At 39.0% G+C, this 7,949-nt stretch overlaps 1 protein-coding gene across 1 annotated transcript in view; it reads left to right on the plus strand.

Annotated features, from left to right (window-relative positions):
* Positions 1–5,071: 5,071 nt before the first annotated feature.
* Positions 5,072–7,949, plus strand: part of LOC138351228 (uncharacterized) — a 45,556-nt gene continuing 42,678 nt past the window's right edge. The window contains exons 1-2 of the mRNA XM_069302864.1: positions 5,072–5,264; positions 7,938–7,949. The exon at positions 7,938–7,949 is cut by the window's right edge and continues 112 nt beyond it. The gene's annotated coding sequence lies outside the window, so the exon portion shown is untranslated. The remainder of the gene's footprint in view (positions 5,265–7,937) is intronic.

The following is a 7,949-nucleotide window of genomic DNA, read 5'->3' on the forward strand; positions in this document are numbered from 1 at the left end:
TCGAGAAAGAATTTCCAGGTTATCAGGTACCCAATCAATTAAATGTTCTAGGCGTGGAATGGAACACCAGTACTGACGAGATGAATGTCAAGTCAGTACAAACCGATAACTCAACCCTTACCATGAGAACGTTGCTCTCGTTTGTCAGTCAACCATTTGACCCTTTAGGCTTACTTAGTCCTATATTAATAAGGGGCAAACTCCTAATACAGGAGTGCTGGCAGAAACATATGGGATGGGATGATCCGTTACCAAGTGAGTTACAAGCTAAATGGCAGATACTCTCAACGGATTTTAATCAGTTAGGTGTTTTGAAATTTCCTCGTAATGCTTCAGGACCAAACATACCCACCAATTTGCACGTTTTCTGCGATGCCTCTGGCAAAGCATATGGCGCTGTAGCCTACTTAGTTAATAGTGCACAATCAATTTTGCTCACATCTAAAGCAAGAGTTGCTCCCATTAAGAAGAGATCTTTACCTCAAATGGAGTTGACTGCATTGCTGGTGGGAGTAAGATTGGCTCATTGCCTGACAAAGACACTCAATAATATCCACTTTGGTGAGATTGTCGTGTGGTCAGACAATGAGGCAGTCTTACAATGGGTAAGAAACAACAACAACAAGACTCCCTACGTCAGTAATCGCGTTAGGGAAATTCATGAGTTATCTGTTGGATATAAATTCAGACATGTTCCTACTAAGGACAATCCTGCAGATTATTTATCTCGAGGATTAACGATAAAACAACTTATCAAGTCTTCGCTGTGGTTCAATGGACCTTCATGGCTTGTTGGTGGTCAGTGGCCCAAACAAAAGCCACAAGTCATAGTGACCAATATCACCACTCCCATGAAAGAACCAGAACCTCAACGAATCTTAGCCATTGATCCTCACAATTATTCTAACTTAAGTAAGTTATTAAGAGTGACTGCACATGTGTTTGACTTTCTTGCTAAGATAGGAATTCGACATAAGTTTCCCAATCCTATCCTCTACTGGATCAAACGTGCACAACAAGAGACATATGGAAGCGAATATGAAAATCTTCCAGATAAATTAACTAAGTCTCTAGGTATCTGGTATGATGCCAACACTCATAATATACTAAGATGTGGAGGACGTTTGCTTCATGCAAAAATTGATCTGGACACAAAGAATCCAATTCTTCTACCTCGTCACCACATCATCACTAAACTTCTAGTTTTACATCACCATCAATATGGTACTTTACATGGTGGAGTGTTAGATACTCTCACCGACCTTAGGCAAAGGTACTGGCTTCCTCAAGGTCGTCAGACAGTTAAGTCAATAATTAAATTCTGTGTAATCTGTAAAAGATACGATGCTAGAGTATGTCCTTACCCAGGACCTCCACCACTCCCTGAAGAAAGAGTGGTTCATCTTCGTCCCTTTGAAACCACTGGTGTTGATTACACAGGAGCCTTACTTCTCACTGGCAACCCAGACAAGATACCAGTGAAAGCATACATTTGTCTCTTTACGTGTGCTACAACCAGAGGCGTACATTTAGAAGTGACTTCAGATATGAGTGCTGAAGCCTTCCTCCAGGCCTTCCGTAGATTTGCAGCTCGCAGATCTTGTCCCAAACTAATGATATCGGACAATGGTTCCAATTTTGTGGCAGGAGAAGCTTGTCTGCGAGAAGTCTGGAATCATCCAGAAGTACAGTCAGTCCTGCAGAGACGACAATGTCACTGGAAATTTATAGCACCAAGAGCCCCTTGGCAAGGTGGGTTCTATGAGCGAATGATAGGCACAGTCAAGAATTGTTTAAAAAAAACCTTACACAGACAAAGGGTCAGTTACTCCGAACTCCAAACCATTGTTGTGGAAATCGAGGCGCGAATCAATAACCGCCCATTAACATACCTGTCCGATGATTTCTCCCAGAGAGAACCTCTGAGTCCCTCACACTTGATACATGGAGGTCTACTGAGCCCTCTCATACCTTTAGCCGAAGAGGACCCCGTAGACCCTTCACATGTAACCAGAGGTGACTTAGTAGAAAGCTACCAGCATCTCTCAAGGGTGGAATGAGGTGTGGACTCGAGAGTACCTCACAGCTCTACGAGAGTACCACTACGGAGCTTCGAGTCCTTATAATAAAGTGCAACTTAAACCAGGGGACCTAGTACTAGTCGACAGTGATGGACCAAGGTCAGAGTGGCCCATAGGCAAAATTGTTGCCATTCATCCAGATCATCAAGGTGTCCTGAGAGTAGTGAAAGTTTTATGCCGAGGCAACACTACTCTAAAAACTTTAGAGAAGCTGGTTCCTCTCGAATTGGCAGAAAGAGAGTATCATCCAGAACCAGTTTCTCCAGTAGTTTCCGAGGACAGTAATTCTGATCCACCGAGCAACCGCCCCACTAGAGCTGCTGCTCAACAATGTAAGCGGAAACTACAAACCTATTACAGCTCTGACCAAGAGTAAATCCCTTTACATCCAATTTAAGCAACCATGATGATACTGTGGTGTGGTGTCAAGTAACAAACCATTACAAGTCACTATGACCCAGGACATTCTCATCACGGTAGATTCTCTGTTGTTTGAATTGTGTGATTCAAAAATCTTTAATTGATGTATAGGCTATAAATAACATTATTTATCTAGAGTATCTGAGAGTTTGCAGACTTTGAGACTTTGTAACATACACATTACATGTCATAGCGACACCAGTCACAGAGTCTATTGTAAACTTTCTTAATTATCAACTTTAGGTAATTCATAATAACATGTTCCATTTAACATGAAATCAGCAAGACTTAAGTTTCTTGTATGTCCTTGACAAATACGGGACATTCGTTATGTGTGTACTAACATAATAACATACTAATATACTAATATTAATACTAACTTCGGGATGGGTGTGTCAGTACTCCACATTACACTGCGACCCTAAAATTCTCCCCCTGGAGTTATGTTGGAAATTTCCAACACTAATACAACACTGTTGTATTATTATTAATTATTACTAAATCTACTAATCATTGTAGTAATTAAAATTAACCAAACGTAGAGTTCACATGTACTAATAATTACATCTGTACAATAAGGCTAGAATTCTTACGTTACCAGACGCCAGTATTGCGTCAGATTCCATTATAATAAACACATCTATATCCAGTGTGTCTGAGAATTGAGTTTGATTCTCAATAAAACAACGGTGTTCTGTGTGATAATTATTTACAGATAAACTGATTCCCAACTAATACCAAATAGAGCGTTTATAGTTACAACTGTTATCTGGTGATAAATTTAACGTCACGCGTGAATGCCCTGGAGAGACTTTAATTCATCTCCATTGCTTGTTTACCATCGCAAAACGAGCAATTAATAATATTTAACTCCTCTGAATAATAAACCCATCCTTATCCGAGCATTTCAATCGCAACTGCGAGAAATTATATTATTCGTAGTAAATAATTTGTGTATCAAATGCGGGAGCGGGGAGGGAGGAGAGGCCATCTTGCTGGAGGACGCCACCAAGAGCGGGAGGAGGAAAGTCGCCACTGTGAGGTGTGAAGATTAGTTGCAGAATATAGCAACTTAGCTGGTTTTTAGTGTCACGGGATACTTCGTGTTGGATTGTCAACGAGAATTAACTTGACGTTCAGCCGGGAACCTGTTAATTGGTTCCGTGTAGCCAACGTGACCGGCCAGAGAAGCGCGTCAACATCTAGGCTAGGCTCGACACCACGTGTTCATTATAACGACGCCAGAACCTAGGACGCGAGCTTCGGCAAGCCTCAACTTACACAGTGCCCTATTAGCTAAGTACCTTTATTCCCTTTTGATGCATCATTATGGATAGGTTATAGCTGGGTAGCTTGTCGTTACGCCGAGCGACTATAATAAACCACAGGTTATTATCTGTCTCCACTCTCTATTTTAATTTCTTGAACATAGATATTTAGCAACCTAATATGTTGCTACTGAATATATTTTGATTTGCAGCGTGTGTGAAGAATTCCCCGAGCTGTTATTTCCCGTGTTAATCATCTCCCAGTGTTCCATGATGAGTTCAGGAGATTCCGAGGATGAGTCATAACCGATGTCTTGGAAAACGTCTTCAAGCTAAGACCCTTTTCCGTATTCCTTAAATTACATTATCTGTAGTATATTATTCTCGCGGATCACTGTTTTCTGGATTAACATGTGTTTATTATAATCATTAATTTCTCATGTTCATAATCTATGTTCTTATTGGTGATTGTTTTATTGATTCTATAATTGGTCATAGGATTAGATTATTGCATAATGAACTGGTGCACGAACCACACTAGTTCCTAGACATATATGAAGTTCTAGTAATAACCCCCCAATGTAGGTGTTTGAGGCTTTGATTCAGTTAAATTATATACAGCCCATTAATTATACAAGTGATTATATTCTCTAGTATTTATCCATAGTTACTGGTTCATCTAGAAATTTCAAATGATCACATTTTATTAGTTTCCCTCTTTACTATAAAAGCGGGTGGTCCTTCGTAATTGATTTTCATTACATTAATATTTAAATAAATAGAGTCAAGCCCCAAATGTCCCACATGTCTGAAGCCTCGTGTGTGTATGTGTGTGTGTGTGTGTGTGTGTGTGTGTGTGTGTGTGTGTGTGTGTGTGTGTGTGTGTGTGTGTGTGTGTGTGTGTGTGTGTGTGTGTTTGATGCTGGTAAATTACAGGTCTGTCTGAAGCCTCGTGTGTGTATGTGCAATAACATTTTAGAAGAAAAAATGTGATCACGTTAATTCAGTCTCCTAAATCTTTTATACAGATATATTTCTGAATCTATGATAATACCTTATGTAACCATGTGCAATGTAACATTTTATTGACGCGTTGAATTTTTCAATCATAATTTTTGTCATATTCAATATGTTATATATATTTTTTTCTTTTTCAAAATTCACGTGCAATACAACATTACCATTTCTGAAGCAAATTGGTTTCTTTTTTACTCGAACGCATTTCCAAAGCGTGTTTTATGTCCCTGCCTTAATTACATGGGTTCATACAATGTTATACTCAGTTTATATCCTTAGGAACATTCATAAGTTACTTTTAACGAACCAATGGTAGCCCGTACAAGTGAATGTGGCTCCGGAGGCGACCAATGGTGTGCTAGCCAAGCGAGGCTGATTGGTCAGTGTTGGCTCCTCCCAGAAGCTCTTCACAGCAGCTGGAGTTGGATTATAACGGAGTGGATCCTCGCACCGGCACCTACTCACACCTCTCCAACAGGTAATGGTAGACTAATGTGACTCTATTGAACGAAATCTTACGCTCATGTGTCTTACTGACGGATAAATGACTGTCCGTATCCAAGCTAAATTATTTCATGGTGTTGGGAATGTATTATATACTCGCAACGTCTTCTGAAGGTTTCAATAATCTATGGTTTGACATTTACAGTGAGAGCCCTTAACTATTTAGCCATTGATGTCCAAACCTTACATCAGAGGATGGCGAAAGGACGACGTTTCGGTCTGTCCAGAACCATTATCAAGTTTTAAGTTGATAATGGTCCAGGACGGACCGAAACGTCGTCGTTTCTCCATCTCTGATGTGTGGTTTGGTCATCATACCTTGAGTCACATTATTGTGACTCATCGCCTGCATATCTGTTGTGTTGGCTCTCAACTTCAGCATACTGGATTTGAAATTAAGCTGTGTAAGCTGGACCGACCCAAATTTAGAGCTGCGGTGATCTCATTGTGAAGCAGAGTACCAGAGGACCAACTCTCAAGCAGCTGTAGTCGGTGGTATATAGTTTCTTATGAAATACTGACAAGAAAGTTGAGAATGATGTGCCTTGCGACAGAGGTTACTACAATGGGACAATGGCCTGTTATTTTTTTTTGCAATATTTAAAATCAACAAGTCATCTGAAGAAGCCTACAGGAGCAACGTGGAATATTTGCAATGTACTGCACAGTATTCACACAAAAAACCTGCCCTGTGAGTTACTAAGACAGCTGGTCATACTTGAGTCCAGTGGGAAAAGCCCTCATGATTGTGCTAGTAATGTCACTGAACGTAAACCACATTATTGATTTTCGTGTCGACAAAAGGAGAGATACACATGCTGGAGAATATCCCACATATTTTGCATAAATATTATACAAATAAATCTACACTAAGATTTTAACAAATTATTTTTGTTCTCGTAGAAACTTTAACATAACTAAATATTCACGAATAAGAACCATCATGGTTAAATTCTCCATTCTCTGTGGAGAAAGCGCGAAATTTCGTCTCAATAAATATAACATATCAGGCGTATTTACATCTTTATTTAAACTCTACACGCGTACAGTCCGAAGGCTAAATTATGCTTGTTTAAATTCATTCAATTAAAATACTAAATATTTAAAGTCCAAATCCATCCCTTCCTAATAAAGAATTGATTATTACCCGTATTTCGTAAAGAAAACGAGACCGGGAGGGAGAGAGAGAGAGACGCCATTACGTTACAGACACCTCCCGCGAGTCAAGCGGTATAGTGCGACGCCATAAGCCTCATGGTCTACGAGTGACAGATCACGTGGTCCGGACGCGACCATTGCCTGTTAACCAGGACGGCATTCTACAAAGACAGCTAAGCTTGTCTATACTTATATAATTAGCACGTATTTAATACGTACCTTAATCATTAGTATGAATTTACTCTTAATTGATTAGTTTCAATTTAGTAGAATAAACTAGAAAACCCCCAAAATTTGTGAGGAGTTTAATAATGCGGAAAATAATCGTCTATACAGTCTACTTGCAAAATAAATAATTTAATAGTAAAAATCAACATAAGTAATTTAATCAGTAAAATAAACATATAATAAAATTGAAATCGCACAGGTAAATTTCCCACAACACAACCGAATTGTATGTTTAAAAAAAAATCAAATTGATATAGTTTCCAAGAGGTGTAGCCTCCTCTGCTACGTGTATATGTGCCGAGTTTTGTCCTGGACAATGTTTAGGGCTAAGGAATATCTGCTAGTTGGTAATAGCAATCATGGACATTGTGTCCTGGTTTGTAATAGCTATCATGGACATTGTGTCCTGGTTTACAATAGCTACCATAGACATTATCCCGGTTTACAATAACTCTCAGGACATTGAGAAGCGCGAGCCTAACCAAACTAAACCTTTCTTTCGATTACAAGTACAGTACCACACTTTTTGTGCTAAGGAATTGAACGCTTTAACCACTTTAAATAGCGCTCATGGCCTATAGCACTAGCAGCAGGTGTTCATTATATAATTGTGCTGCCTACCCGCCAAACACACACCGAAACTACGACGTTGGTACAACGTTCGAGCAAGTTTTAACACCTCCTAACCAGTTATAACAACCAATATAGCACGTTGTAACAACGTTCTAATACGTCATAAACACGTTAAATCAAATGTAACAACTTTATTACAAGTTGTAACAAGCGGAAAATAGAGACAGTTTCGGTTTGTGTTTCCTGGGTAGTAATAGGCCTAGCCATCTGAAAAAAACAGTGATATACATTGCCATCTTTTCCAATAAGATGCTGGTCAGTATTTAAGATAAAAAATTAATTTTATTTGGTCTATATGCCTAGTCTCCATACAAAAAATATCATAATTGTTGAGGTTGACCTCATTAGACCTTTACGAAGTCTCGAATTACAGCGCTATTCCCAGAGTTTAAGACAAATTAACTTGCATTTCTCTTGAATCAAATACAAAATATAATATACAGACACTGCATATTTTGAATGTTGTTTCAAACGAGTTCATTTATCCTAAAAACATTTAATAATGGTGTGATTAGGTACTGAGACATTGATTCGAAGCTGTAAAGATCTCATGAAGCTTAGATCTTAAACTTCAAAGATCTCGTGAAGGTTTGATTCGCAGCTACAAAGTTTTCTGTGCCATCAACAGGCTACTGAACGC

The sequence above is a fragment of the Procambarus clarkii genome, chromosome 49, assembly GCF_040958095.1.
Source record: "Procambarus clarkii isolate CNS0578487 chromosome 49, FALCON_Pclarkii_2.0, whole genome shotgun sequence".
NCBI classification, from domain to species: domain Eukaryota; kingdom Metazoa; phylum Arthropoda; class Malacostraca; order Decapoda; family Cambaridae; genus Procambarus; species Procambarus clarkii.